Consider the following 16,274-nt stretch of genomic DNA (forward strand, 5'->3'; position numbering starts at 1 on the left):
GATTGAGTAAGATCACAGAATGCAATCTACAGATAAATAGCCAATGGATTTTGATTTATTAATAATTACCTACCTGTAAAGGAAATGATATTCCTATTTACAATAGCATCATAAATATATTTCACATACATTTAACCAATGAATTATAACATCAGTACACTAAAAAGTATACAGCATTGATGAAATAAATTTAAAAGATACAAAATACATAAAATTTTAAGAGACAAAAATACATAAAATATCCCACATTCATGTATTGTAAGAATTAATGTTGTTAAAACCTCCACGTTAAATGTTAAATGTTAAAAAACTCCCCAAAGCTATGTATAGATTCACTGTAATTCCTATCAGTTTATATAGAAACAAAAATTAAAACTCTCCTTATTATATGGAATAAAAAATGAACCTTAAATTCCAAGAAAAACTGAGAAAAGATCAAAGTAGACATCACTTATGTTCACCTCACAATATATTGTGAAGCTATACTGTTCAAAGCAGTATGGTAACAGTTTACAAAATTTTATAACAGACATACAGAACAAGGAAATAGAATTAAGATCCCACATATAAGCATACATGTATGAACAGCTAATATCTGATAAGGAGACCGAGAAATACAGTGGAGAAATAATAGTCTTCTAAAGGCGATGGATGTGTTAACCAAACTTGTGGTGGCAAATATTTCACAGGATATCATATATATATATATAACAAACTATAATTTTTGTACACTTAAACCTCACACGTTATGTCAACTATATCTCAATAATGTCAGAGAAAATAATATTACTATAAATTACTTCTGTCCAGTTCTCCACAGTAGTTCCTATATCTAAATGAGAGACTAATTTCTGATATTTTATTCTAATATGTAGACAGGGGGAATTGATATCAGCAATACATGGCAACTGAAAAGCTGTGTGTGTGTGTGTGTGTGGTGTCTCTGTGTGTTAGAAGATGATGCTTTCAGTTTTGATCATGTTGAAGCTATGATAACAGTAATACACTGAACTGAGTTAGATATCTGAATCAGTGATAAAGTTAGTCCTCTCTTTGGAGAGACACGTAGATCTGAGAAAGTACATGTTCACAGGAAAAGGGAGAAAAGTATAGAAATCCTCAGTCAGGGGAAGCAACAATTGAAAGACAGCATGAGTGAAATGGTAATGTTATGGAAACACAGACTAGCTAGTTAATCCTATAAGGCAAAGAAGTAAAATCATGATCTGTGAATAGACAATTAAGTATGGATTTAAAAGTAGATATAAAAGAATACAGAGATGATATAGGTATAGGTATAGATATGAATATAGGTGTGAACATAACAAAACAGAAATTTAAAAAAGACAAATAAAATACAAAATACAAGACTTAAAATGACTTATTAGTTGAATTCAAAGAGGATGAAGATCATAGAGGAAATAAACAGGAATCTTTAAGATAGTTCACTAGAAATAAAATGAACAGCATTCAGGGAAGTTTGGGAAAAACATCAAAGAAAAAAATCTGTCAGTCTTATTACTTGAATCACAGGAGGAGATAATAAAGAGCTCAGGAAGAAAATGTTTTAAAAGAAATTATAGCTGAAAACATCATATATTTAGAAAACAGCATAAACTTACTGATGCAAGCAGCTAAGAAAGCCTTAATTAGGCTTGATATATTTGAAATCAATTACAGAAAAATGACATATTGTACAAGGTTGAACAATGATTCAAATAATTATGGATTTTATTTGTAGCTTACTGAAGAAAGTGACAGAAAATATGTATAGTCTAATAAAATACAATTAATCCAGAATTCTTTATTCAGTGACAATACCCTTCAGGAATGAAATTAAAATAAAGCATTCCCAGATAAAAATTAGGATGTATCATGAGCAGACTTGTTCTTAAACAATCCCTTATCAATTATTTCAAAAAGAATGGAAATTTCATCAAAAATACATATGGAATATTAGAAGAAATAAAGGGTAAGAGAAAAGCTAAATAGATTACATTTGCTTGAGTTTCTTGAAAAAAGTTTGATGATAAAATACAAAAGTTGCAGACGTAAAATCCTAGAAAAAATCAGAGATTCATAAAATGGCTTATTTGTTGGTAAAATTCTACATTCTATTTAAAATGGAAAAATACTGATTCTAGGTTATCTGTGAAAAAATGAGTGTATGTCATTGTGCTAGGAAATATTCCTTTTATGTTTGGTATATCTTTATTGAGATAGAGTTGTTAATACACTTTTATATTGTTTTCAGATGTTCACCATAAGGATTTGACATACATATGTGTGTGTCAAATTACATATATATCATATATATATATATATTCTTAAATGTTCAACATGTAAGTGCAGTTATCTCTCTACATACAAAGAAATTAGAACATTATTGACTTTATTTCCATTCTTGTGTTAAATTTATTTTACAATGGAATGTTGTACTTTTTTATTCTCTTCACCAATTTTGCTGGTCTTCCCATCCCCCTGCCCATAGCAGCCCACAGACTGTTCTGTGTTTATAAGTCTATTTCTGTTTTTTTAGTTCATTTGTTCATTGTTTTTTGATTCTACATATAAGTTAAATCATATGGTATTTGTCTTTACCTGTTTGATTTGTCTCAATTGATATAATAACCTCTAGGTCCACCTATATTGCTGTAAATGTCAAGATTGAATTCTTTTATATGTTTGAGTTGCACAGATGGCCCATATCATCTTCCTATATTCACTTATCAAGGGACACTTATGTTGCTTCCATATCTTCATATTTTAAGTTATGTTATAATAAGCATGGTAGTGCACATATAATTTTGAATTAGTTTTAGAAAATATTCTAAAAGCTTTCCCCCAAATTTTTGTGTTTATCCCTGAAACCTGTGAATATTATGATATCACATCTGTGACATTGTGATCTTACATGGCACAGTTGACCTTAAGATAGGAAGATTACTCTGCATTATCTATGTAGTTTCAAAGGAATTGCATGAGACCTTAAAATAGAGAACTTTCCTAAACTAGTATCAGAAGAGTAAGTCAAGAAGATGTGAAATGTGAAAATTATTTCACTCCATATTGCCAGCTTTGAATACCAAAACCCCACAAGAGTACCATAAAAGTAAACAAACAATAACTTTCAGAAGTGTAGATACAAACATCCTCAACAATGAGCAAATCATCTCTACCTGCATAAACAAGGGGGCAAACATCATTCACACACCAACTATGGTTAATGCCAGAGTCGCTGAAGATGGACTGAATGCTTTCACATGAGAACAGGGAAGAAGGTAAGGATGTCATTCCCCACGAGTCCCATCTGACATGGTAGTATACGTCCTAGCAATGCAATAATACAAAACTGTAAACTACAAAGAAGGAGATAAAGGGCACCTATTCACAGATGGTATGACTGTCAATATAAAAAAATCAAGAGAGATCTACACCAAAATTACCTCCTAGAATTAATGTCAGATTAGTAAAATCATAGGACGCAGATTTTAAACATTAAAGTGCATCATATTTCTCTGTGCTAGCAATAAGAATTTGGTAGGAAAACAATACCATTGATAATAACATAAAGCTAATTGAAATATCAGATAAGTATCTAAATAGGTTCAGAAACTGTATGATGGAAAATTCCAAATATGGGTAGAAGATAGGAAACAATGAATTAAACAGAAAGGCACATCATGCTCATGGACTGTAAGAAACAACACAATAGAGATTCATTCCTTATCCACACCTTTCTCCCAATTACTGTCAATTCACAACTGGCTTTTTATACATCCAGACAAACTGACAGTAATGCTTATGTGGACTGGGCAGTGAAATTATTGTATATGAAATAATTTTGAAAATTAATCAATTTGGATGCATCAGTCTATTCCATTTGAAATGTACTATGAAGGTACAGTTAAGACTTTGGGGTATTAATGAAGGGATAGTGAAATAGGTCAGTGAACAAATGTATACAGTTCATAAAAGGATCTTGGCACATGTGGCCATTTGGTTTTTGACAAAGATACTAGAAAACAATGAAATGGAGACTGGTTGCCAAATTAATTTCAGAAGGAACCATAAAATTGTAACACTCTTAAGATAAACAAAAATAAAAATTTAATTACCTGACTACACAGATTGCTTAAAATGACACAAAAGCAAAGTAGATAAAAGACTAAAAAAACACACTTCATCAAAGTTGAAAATTAAATTATCTAGCAACAGTAAAAGCACAACCCAAGAAATGAGTAATTTGAAGCATGACTTCATTAAAATTTAAATAACTGCTCTCTAAAAGACAATGTCAAGGTAATGAGAAAAGAAGCCATGAATTGGGAGAATATATTTTCAAAAGACATAGCTGACAAAGGGCTGTTCCCTAAAACTACAAATAAAACTGTACAACAGTCCAAAGACCTAAAAACAATACCAAGGATGATATACAGAAGACAAATAAGCAAATGAAAATATACTCCACATCATATAACAACAGGAAAATGCAATTCAAACAATAATGAGATACCACTCCTTGGTGTAATGACAATATCCTGTCTGGCAAAGATATGGAACTCATTCATTGCTGGCAGAAATGCCAAATGGCACACTTAGGGAGTCTGTTTGCCCAGTTGTTACAAAACTTAACACACCCTTACCATGTGATGCTGCAATTGTGCTTATTAGCATTTACCGAAAGGAGCTGAAAACTCATGTCAGCACGAAAACCTGCACACACATAGTTGGGCAGCTTAAGTCATCGATGGCAAACTTGAGATCAACCAAGACAACTTTTGGAAGGTGAATTGATAAATAAATGGTGGTAAATTCAGATGAAAGAATATTATTCATGGTGGAAGGAATGATATATCAAGCCTTGAAAAGCCAAAGAATCTTAAAGTCATTTAGTAAGTTTTAAAGAAGCCAATTTTGGAACTGTATATATTGCATAATTCTAACTGAAATTGATTCAGGGAGATTGCAAATGGCTGTGTCGGGCTGGTGGGGACTGATTAGAACAGGAGACATTCAGGGCTGTGAAAGTACTTCATATGACCCTGTAATGATACACATAACAGCAACAATGATGCACATTTGAAGCACAGAGTCAGGGGTTTACGTTGTGTCCATATCAGTGTGTCAACAGCGCAGAGTGCACCCCTCTTCTAGGGGCTGCTGGTAACGGTGAGGGATGTGCAGGTCTGGGCTTGGGGCCCTGTGGAAATCTCTAGGACTCCCTCTAAGTTTTGCTGTGAACCTAAAAGGCTCCAAAAATATTGAATGTAATAAAAAGAAACAAATAAATAGATCTCTGCAAAGGGTGGTGATAAGACCATGACTTATAAGAAGCAAGGGAAAAAGTCTTAACAAATTACACTCTGAAAATGGACATCTATTGAGAATAAATAAAAATTACCTAGCATTCAAGAAGTGTAATATAAATGACACCAAAAAAAACTACTAACATGATGAATGGATGGTAAATAAGCACATGAAGATGTTCAATAGCAATATACATTATTGAAATGCACATTTTAGAAGACATATGAGACTATTATTAAAATACAAAATATGGACAATACCAAATGACTGTGAGGATGTACATTACCTGGAATTCTCACCCATTGCTGGTGGTAATGTAAAAATGCTATAGCTTCTCTGAAAAATGTGCTCTGTTTCTAATGTAGAAATATACTCATGACCCAGAAATCACAACCCTAGAATTTTTAGAGAAATTTAAAAATTTTGTGAGAATAAAAATCTATGTGAATATTTATAATCACTTTACTCAGAATCAATAGAACAATGACCAAATTAAAATGGAGATTCAGCAATATATGGAAACAAATGACAAGAACAAAACAAAGCCCCAACTTCTGTGAGATGGAGCAAAAGCCACCTTAAGAAGGAAGTATAAAGCAATCCAGGCATATTTAAAGAAGGAAGATCAATCCCCAAAAAATAACATCACAATTATGGAATTTGGAAAAAGAAGAATAAATGAGGCCTAAGGTCAGCAGAAGTAGAGACATAATAAAAATGAGAGAAGTAAATAAAATTGAGAATAAAACAATAGAAAAAATCAGTGAAACCAAGAGCTGGTTCATCCAGAAAATAAACAAAATAGATAAGCCTCTAGCCAGACTTATTAAGAGAAAAAGAGAGTCAACACACATCAACAGAATCAGAAAGAAGAAAGAAAAAATCACGATGGACCCCACAGAAATACAAAGAATTATTAGAGAATACTATGAAAACCTATATGCTAACAAGCTGGAAAACCTAGGAGAAATGGGCAACTTCCTAGAAAAATACAATCTTCCAAGACTTACCCAGAAAGAAACAGAAAATCTAAACAGACCAATTACCAGCAACGAAATTGAAGTGCTAATCAAAAACTACCCAGGAACAAAACCCCTGGGCCAGATGGAAATACCGCAGTTTTATCAGACATTAAGAGAAGACATAATACCCATTCTCCTTAAAGTTTTCCAAAAAATACAAGAGGACGGAATACTACCAAACTCATTCTATGAAGCCAACATCACCCAAATAGCAAAACCAGGCAAAGACCCCACCAAAAAAGAAAACTACAGACCAAAATCCCTGAAGAATGTAGATGCAAAAATACTCAACAAAATATTAGCAAACCGAATTCAAAAATACATCAAAAGGATCATACACCATGACCAAGTGGGGTTCATCCCAAGGATGCAAGGATGGTACAGCATTTGAAAATCCATCAACATCATCCACAACATAAACAAAAAGAAGGACAAAAACCACATGATCATCTCCATAGATGCTGAAAAAGCATTTGACAAAATTCAACATCCATTCATGATAAAAACTCTCAGCAAAATGGGCATAGAGGGAAAGTACCTTAACATAATAAAGGCCATATATGATAAACCCACAGCCAAGATCATACTGAACAACGAGAAGCTGAAAGCTTTTCCTCTGAGATCGGGAACAAGACAAGGGTGCCCACTCTCTCCGCTTTTATTCAACATAAGTCTGGAGTTCTAGGCCATGGCAATCAGACAACACAAAGAAATAAAAGGCATCCAGATTGGCAAGGAAGTAATTAAACTCTCCCTGTTTGAAGATGACATGATGTTGTATATAAAAAACCCTAAAGAATTCACTCCAGAACTACTAGATCTAATATCTGAATTCAGCAATGCTGCCTGATAGAAAATTAATACACAGAAATCTGTTGCATTCCTATACACTAATGATGAACTAGCAGAAATAGAAATCAGGAAAAGAATTCCATTCACATTTGTACCAAAAAGAATAAAATACCAAGGAATAAACCTAACCATGGAAGTGAAAGATCTGTACTCTGAAAACTACAAGACACCCATGAGACAAATTAAAGAAGATACCAATAAATAGAAACATATTCAATGCTCATGGAATGGATGAATTAATATTGTCAAAATGGCCATCCTGCCTAAAGCAATCTATAGATTCAATACAATTCCTATCAAAATACCAACAGCATTCCTCAATGAACTAAAGCAAATAGTTCTAAAATTCATCTGGAACCACAAAAGACCCCGAATAGCCAAAACAACCATGAGAAGGAAGAATAAAGTGGGGAAATTATTCTCCCTGACTTCAAGCTCTACTACAAAGCCACAGTAATCAAAACAATTTGGCACTGGCACAAGAACAGAGCCATAGATGAATGGAACAGACTAGAGAGCCCAGATATAAACCCAAGCATATATGGTCAATTAATACACAATAAAGGAGCAGTGGATATACAATGGGAAAATGAGAGCCTCTTCAACAGCTGTTGTTGGCAAAACTGGACAGCTATATGCAAGAGAATGAAACTGAATTATTGTCTAACAACATACACAAAAGGAAACTCAAAATGGATCAAAGACCTGTATGTAAGTCAAGAAACCATAAAACTCACAGGAGAAAACAGGCAAAAGTCTCTTGAATACATACATGAGCAACTTTTTCCTGAACGCATCTCCTCGGGCAAAGGAAACAAAATAAAAAACAACAAATGGGACTACATAATGCTAAAAAGCTTCTGTACAGCAAAGGACACTATCAGCAGAACAAAAAGACATCCTACAGTATGGGAGAATATATTTGTAAATGACATATCTGACAAGGAGTTAACATCCAAAATCTATAAAGAACTCATAAGCCTCAACACTCAAAAGGCAAATAACCCTATTAAAAACTGGGTGGAGGATATAAACAGACAATTCTCCAGAGAAGAAATTCAGACGGCAAACAGACACATAAAAAGATGCTCCACATCACTATTGTCAGGGAAATACAAATTAAAACCACAATGAGATAACACCTCACACCAGTTAGGATAGCCAACATGGAAAAGAATAGGAAGAATGAATGCTGGTGAGGATGTGGAGAAAGAGAAACCCTCCTACACACTGCTGGTGGTAATGTAAACTAGTTCAATGATTGTGGAAAGCAGTATGGAGGCTCCTCAAAAAACTGAAAATGGAAATAGCATTTGACCCAGGAATTCCACTCCTAGGAATTTACCCTAAGAATGCAGGAGCCCAGTGTAAAAAGGCATATGCTCCCCTATGTTTATCACAGCACTATTCACAATAGCCAAGAAATGGAAGCAACCTAAGTGTCCATCAGTAGATGAATGGATAACGAAGATGTGGTACATACACACAATGGAGTATTATTCACCCATAGGAAGAAAACAAATCCTACCATTTGCAACAACATAGATGGAACTAGAGGGTATTAGGCTCAGTGAAATAAGCCAGGCAGAGAAAGACAAGTACCAAATGGTTTCTCATCTGGTGAGCATAAGAACCAAGAAAATACTGAGAGAACAAAACAGCAGCAGACTCACAGAACCCTAGAATGGACTAACAGTTGCCAAAGGGAAAGGGAGGTTGGTATTGAGTGGGAACAGAGGGAGAAAGGTAATAAGGGGCATTACGATTAGTACACATAATGTAGTGGGGCAGCACATGGAAGGCAGTGTAGCACAGAGAAGACAAGTAGTGATTCTATAGCATCTCACTACTCTGACGGACAGTGACTGCAATGGGGTCTCTGGTGGGGACTTGATAATGGGGGGAGTCTAGTAACCATAATGTTACTCATGCAATTGTATATTAATGATACCATTAAAAAAAAGATTCCTAATTGAGAGGTGACAAAGGTATATGGCTTAAAGAAAGAAAAGAATCAAGGGTGAGAGAAGCTGTGTAGGATAGTTGTTTTGTCTAGATTATAGTGCGTCTTAAACTTTTGGGGGAACATGCTGTTTGAGTATACGCTGGATGCTACCATCCTATTTCTCAGCAAAACAAAACAAAAAATACAGGAAAAGGAACCCAGATTAAGAAATCCTGGTATAAAGACTCTTTTAACAGAAATTCCACTAATGAAAATTTACACTAATTGTAGTGATGATTTTTTCCAGAACACTTAAACCTCATTATCAAATTAACTCTAATATCCCTTTGAAAAACTACAAGTACCCATATTCTTATTGCCCTAGGTGAGATTAAATCCGGGAAAAGTTTGTTTTCATTGGAATTATTGTACCTGAGGATAAGGAATCATAGGGATTGGATGAATAAGTGAGGCTTAATGAAGACAGAAAAGAAGGAAGAAAGAAAAAAAGTGAGAGAAAAAGGGAAGGAAGAAGGAAATGTTTAAAAGGAGCAATGAACAATACAGAATAATCACAGAAACCACAGTGATACATTTCATTACTCAAAAATACTGTGGTTGCCATTATTTACAATCTGCTATATACCTAACATTTAGGTCTACTGTAGAAAAAGTTCATAACATGAGACAAACCAACCTGGAGAATATCATTTTCATTCTCTGAAATGATTCATATGGCTATACATTTCTGACTTACGTTCTGACAACAATCTGTCTTATGGTATATGTTAATACTTTTAAAAATAGCTAACAATTTTCAAATTGAGAAAAAATGGACAGTAGAGGTACCTAAATTAATTCATGATCCTTCCATCATAGACTGACAATTATCTGATTTTCTGTCTTTAGGTCTTATCTTAGCAAACAGTAAGATGAATAAATTTAGACCCAAATTATATCAGAAAATATTTTAAATGTGTTACTCTTTCATGATTAGACTAGTTAATTAAGGAAACATATTTAAACAGTGGCACAGCATAGAAATCTAATATATACTTGAAATGACAACAAACAGTCCAAATATCAGATCAGAGTGCATTTAGAGGAACTGAAATAACATTTAGAAAAGAAAAAGATAATTGAAGAAAGCAAAATCATCCAAGAATCAACTAGGAATAAGGAGGGAAAATAATTAAAGGAAAATAACAGAAATCCATTTTGACAACTTAGAATTTTAGGGACAGAACAACCCTTATAAATCATATGTTCGAAACCTCTCATTTACCTTTGAGAAAGCTGAGGTTCAGAGTTTTCATGTCTTGACCAAAAAAGGAATATGTCTGTTTAGGGGCCATGAACTTGGACTAGTACTCAGGTTCAATGGCCAACAATCAATATCCCTAATTAAGACATAATGAACTTTGTGATAATACTTCCTAAATTTGTGCACACATAACTGATTTGGAAGTAAACCTGTGAAAAAAGTAAAGGTTACTGAATTCATTTCATGTATGTATAGTTGGTTTTCTCTTCTTTGTAAAAGAAGATATGATTTTAACAAAACTTTTCAATGAGGTTTAAAACTTTTTTTAAAAGTCTTTATAAATCAAAAGGTTCAACTTACACCACACCTATCACTTTTTCCTATCAACTTCCCCAAATAAACACTGAAGTAATTTTCTTACTTTATCTTTCTCTAAGCCAAACCACACAGTCAATTCTTTGGTACCATTTATCCCATTTATCCTCAAGTCACTGAAAATCCTTACATTTACCTAAACTTGCATAATTTTTCTTACATATTGACATAATTTTAACTTAAAAAGAACTCCTTTAAATTTGCTAAGAATATACATATATATATATGTGCATGTATATATATATACATGTGTGTATATATATATACATATATGTATATATACAACACACACACTTGTTTTAACATGGGGAAAAAGCAGTATTTAGAGAAGCATAACTGAGAAAAGGCTAAAATTCTTACATTTAGAAGTGGTGACTCAAAAGCCACCTTTGGATTGTGATTGGAGACAAGAACAAGAAGAACAGATGGCAGATAAGTAAAATAGGTAAGACATTTTATTGCAGACATTTTATTATTTATTCACTTTGTTAGCCCAATTTTTATAACTTTTCTAAGTTGAAAGTTTGCAGCAAAAGCAAAACAAATCTGTCTGAATGTAAAGGGAAAAAGGCCAAGGTTTACAGACAAATGTAGAAGACCTAACTGTGCAGGAAAAACATTTTTAACTTTTTTAGCCTGAAAGTGCTGTATTTTCTATTGAAATACTGTTAATAACTCATTTTGCCTTTCAAACACTTAATCTCACTCACTCATATCCCTAACTTCTATTAACTCACCAAACTACTGAATGATAAATTCAGGCAAGCCCAACACACTAACCTTTCTAAGAGCTCCCGGGTGTTTCCAGGCTGACCTGTCTTCTTCACAGCATTTAACTGAAAGTGCCACAAGAGCCTGTGTGTACACAGGCTGAAAAGCACCCTCACAATGCAGGTGAAGTGGTCTAGAAGAGAAAGAGAAGATCATTATTTCTTTGGAATATAGACATTTTGTACTCAAGCTAGTTCACGAATATACACTTTCTTTGCATGTGTAACTGATTTTCATTCAACAGGTAATAAAATGAGATTATAATGTAATACTGGCTACTCAACAGATTTGGAATTATGAGAGCAAAGTTCCCTTGTTCGTCCACAGAACATGTAAATGAGAAGCATTTAACACAATGCAAAGTATGCTCTATTTTAGAAGACCAGAGTGCTAATGTCACTCAACCTCAGTATAGCTATGTAACCTTAGCAAATGCCCTTACTGGACATCATGTGCGTAATAACAATGTCTGGGAGTATGAATATTTAAAATCAATACCTCGTCTATTTCTAATATGATAGAGATCTTTTAAAGAATAATATTATATCATACATCAGAACTTCTACAGTAAAAAAGAAAAGAAAAGAATCCCAGTATTTTAGGTACTCTGAACTTAAAACTCTTATGAATCAAAGAACAGTATTAGCAATATGGAAAATGCTTGGAGGCTTCTGGTACATATTAGGTACCTACCAAGTGGTAGATTAGCAATCATAACTAACATTCATATGTACCTAATAATTTAGAAAATTTCATTCAAATGCCTCATTTAATCCTCATAACAATATCAGTTGGGCAATTGAGCTTCAAAAGAATGTGCTTGTGATAACAAGGTTAATAAGCAACCAAGTCTGAACTTCATTCCATACAGATCATTTTACTTTGGATTCAGTATTCCTTCTATTATATTTGCTGCTCCCCTAGTAAATGGGTACCACCACTTAATCAGTTGCTGACGTCAGAAACTTACAGACATCGTTAATACTTTGCGGTCTCTTTCTCCCCGCATTCAAACAGTAACCAAGCCCTGTCAATCCTACTTTTAGAATATTTCTCAAGTCAGTTCCAACACCCTGGACCAAACTTCCATCTTTTCTTGCCTACATCTATAATCCCAGCCTAAGCAGCTGTGTTGGGGTCCGTAAGACCACTTCCATGTTTGATGATTCACTAGGTGGACTCACAAGACTCTGCATATAGTCCCATAATTTATTATCACAAAAGGATACAAAGTAAAAGCAGTAAATTCAAAAGGCACATTGGGTGTAGTCCAGATTAAATTTCCAGAGTCTTCTCCCAGAAGAGTCACACAGTACATACTAATTCCCCAGTAATGAACTATAAAAGCATGTATGAAATATATGCTACCAGGGAAGCTCATTAAGAGATTCAATGCCCAAGGTTTTTATTGAGGACAGGGCTGGCAGGCATCCTCTGCTTAGCACATACCAAAATTCTAGACTCCTAGGAGAAAAGCAGATGTGTTCAGCGTAAACCACATTGTACAGTATACACATAGGGAGCCATTCTTATCAGTTCTGGCGATGGTGGAAACCCTCACCAACCATAAAGTCAAGGCATCTTGTTAAGCAGGTTAGCAGTCAAGTCTTCTGTTAACTTCTTCCTGCACAGTGGATTAGCTGCATCACCTTCTAGCCCCTTGCAATCTACTTTTTTATGATTATTACAGCCAGGTTGATTCTTTTTTTTTTTAATTTGGCATCCTTCTCCTGGGTCTCTGTATAAGCTGAAACATTTCTTGCTTCCTTGTAGCCTGAATAATTATTAAATTAGATGACATCATAAAAGTCCCTTCCTAAGGAAAATCTTCCCTTATTTTAAATTGTCTGTCTGTCTCATCCATGTTGATAGGTTGAGATGGGGACTTAACATAAACTGAGCCAGTCAGAGCACCTGTTAGGGTCCAGGCTTCCGAGGCTTCTCCAGAGAACAAACTACACAGGAATAGAGAAGTAAATTCAAGCAAAGTCTTTATTCAGCCAGCTAGCTGGGGTCCAAGTCAGCCCGATGCAGCGGGTCTCAACAAGGACCCCGAGCACTCAGAGCCAAGGGTTTATATAGCAATTTCAAAGCACTTAACTCATAGTAATTTTCTATAACTATACATTATTCTTGCAAGACATATATCCTGGGGTTAAGCAAGGGCAGGGTAAGACTACTCCTCAATGGTTAGGGAGGTTCTGCACAATAAGCTTGGTATGTAAGATTAACTGACCAAGGTTAGCTGACCAAGGGTCACATCTGCCCACCACCCGGTGCTCATGATTAACTTGTTTTTCAAGGCCTTACCCAGGCCCAGGGGGTTTTTTTTGTTTTTTTTTTCTCTGAGTCACACTCTCAGAAAATGGTTTCTAGGTTTCTAAGATGGCTATGCTTATGCTAATTTACTAATCTTACTAATGTTTAGATTCTACATTTCCCCACTTTCCTTTGACCATTCCAATCATGGAATGTTTGTTTCTTCCTGCTGTGTGAGTGAATGATACTGCGGTCTCAGCATTAGCACCTGAACAGCACTCACTCTTTCCCTAACAAAGGCTATTAGCGGGTTTAAGATACAGGGACCTAAAGTGAGAAGCAGTATAAAAATAAGCAAGGGCCCTGCCAGGGTGGATATCAGGGTTGTAAACCATGGGGATTTAGTAAACTAGGATTCAAATAGCCCTTGGCTGGCCTCTTGCTCTCTCTTCCTTTGATCTGGCCTCTCTCTAAGTTTAGACATTGAATCTCTTACTATTCCGGAATGGTCTGCTGTTAAGGTTTAGCTAAGTTTTATTAGTTCTTTCTCCTGACTCTTAATGCTCTCTGCACTCCTTTACACACCTACCTGGGATTTTTCTACCTGGAGGTAAAAGGAGAGTCTAAAGATGTTTCTGGAAGTGTCAGAGGTCACACTCCAGATCTATGGGAGAGACTCTAAAGCAAGAGTGAATGGAGCAGATCCACAGAGAGGAGAGACCCAGGATGGAAAAAACCCTGCCAGCACCCAAAGCCCTGGTTCCTGTTACCCCTGAGGCCACCCTCAACTCCTACAGGTTGGTCATGAGCCCATCACTACCCTCCCCTTGTACTCAAAGTTAGCTCTGCATCGACAATGTGATATACTGAGTTACATGAAATACAGTTTTGGGCATTCATATGATCAAATATCTATTTCCCAGGCATATTTGGTCTTCATCAACAGTTCCTGAAAACACTGCAGAGACTTAAAGGTGAAATGGGTGTTTTGTCATGTTAATGAGAGACTTTTGCACCCCTTACCCATGGGCAGGCCTGGAGGCTGAATCAGCCAATGGCCAATAATTTAGTCCATCATGACTACAGGGAAGCCCTCAAGAAAACCCCTGAGAAGAGCTTTTTGCTCTCTCTCTATTTGGCTCAGTTGGATCTGGCTTCTTGGTTGGAGAGAGCTTCTAAACTTGAGGCATCAGAACACCCTCACGCATCACGCATCTGTTCAAGGGGACAGAAGCTCCTTTACTTGGGACCTTCCCCTGTGTATCTCTTCATCTGGCTGTTAACTTGGATCCTTTACGGAAATATCCTTTACTAAACTGGTAAACATAAGTTTTTTCCTGGGTCTGTGAGGAAATCTAACAAATCAATCGAACAGAGAAGATCGTGGAAACCTCCAATCTGAGGCCAGTGGGTCGGAAGCATACGAAGCTACCTGGGGCTTGTTGCTGGCATCTGGAGTTGGGAGTGGGGGAGAAGTCTTGTAGGACAGAGCCCTTAACCTGGGAATCTGGTGCTGTCTCTGTGCAGATAGCATTGGAATTAAGTTGAGTTCTCCAACAACCTGCTGCTGTTCAAGAATTGCTTAGTATTAGTATGTGTGGGAAGCCACCCCAACCCCCACATACATATACACATTAGAATCGGGTCCAGGAACCTGAATGAAGTTATCTTACTATTACTGCTGTGTATAATGTTGTTATTGTTATACATATATGTAGGGGAAAAATACACAATTCCATCTGGAGTCAGATCAGAGGGACTCACAGATATCTAGATGTCCTAATACCCAGGCACTTAACACATGCCAGGATATAAACAATGAAAACTTATAGTCTGGGTAGAGAAAAAGACAAATTGCTATAAGCATGGAGAGAGTGTAATGGAAGCAAATAGGAGGAGGAAATAATCTAGACCAAAGGCAAGACACAGGGGGCAGAAAAAAGCTTCCAGCCCCAACTGGGAGAGTTAGTCTTGAATGATGAAGATAAATAAACGATAATAAGAAAGGCAGGGATGGGGTGAGGTAAGGGAAAGGAATTCCAGACAGAGGAAGACATTTGTACAAGGGCACCGAAAAAGCCTAAGGCTTACAGGAACTGTAAGGTGTCCACTAGAACTAGAATATGAGTTAGTGATTTTTGAGAGATGAAGCTAGAAAAATAATCATCATGCTGAAAACTGAAGGTTGCAAACTATAGGCTAACTGTCCAAATGTAACTTGCACAGATGTTTGGTTTCCTTTTATCCTGTTTTGTTTTTAATTACTGACATTTAAAAAATTGGATATTCCTTAACAAAAGACCAGAATTCCACTTATTCTTGGAAAACAGGAAGATGTGGACTATCCTGGGCTCAAACACTTATATGCCAACAGGTATCTGGAGCTGAGTGGTAACCGGCCTTTTTAATCAAGCAATATTCTCTAGCATGTCACAGTCTCCCACTCCAAATTATATCAAACCAAAGACTATTCACA

The 16,274-nt window shown here is 35.5% G+C and overlaps 1 long non-coding RNA gene across 1 annotated transcript in view; it reads right to left on the reverse strand.

Moving 5' to 3' along the window:
• Positions 1-1,919: 1,919 nt before the first annotated feature.
• Positions 1,920-16,274, reverse strand: part of LOC140846131 (uncharacterized) — a 53,447-nt gene continuing 39,092 nt past the window's right edge. The window contains exons 4-5 of the long non-coding RNA XR_012125044.1: positions 11,549-11,672; positions 1,920-2,059 (exon numbers count right to left, since the gene is read on the reverse strand). This is a non-coding gene — a long non-coding RNA (uncharacterized lncRNA). The remainder of the gene's footprint in view (positions 2,060-11,548; positions 11,673-16,274) is intronic.

Source organism: Manis javanica, chromosome 14, assembly GCF_040802235.1.
Source record: "Manis javanica isolate MJ-LG chromosome 14, MJ_LKY, whole genome shotgun sequence".
Classification (NCBI taxonomy): domain Eukaryota; kingdom Metazoa; phylum Chordata; class Mammalia; order Pholidota; family Manidae; genus Manis; species Manis javanica.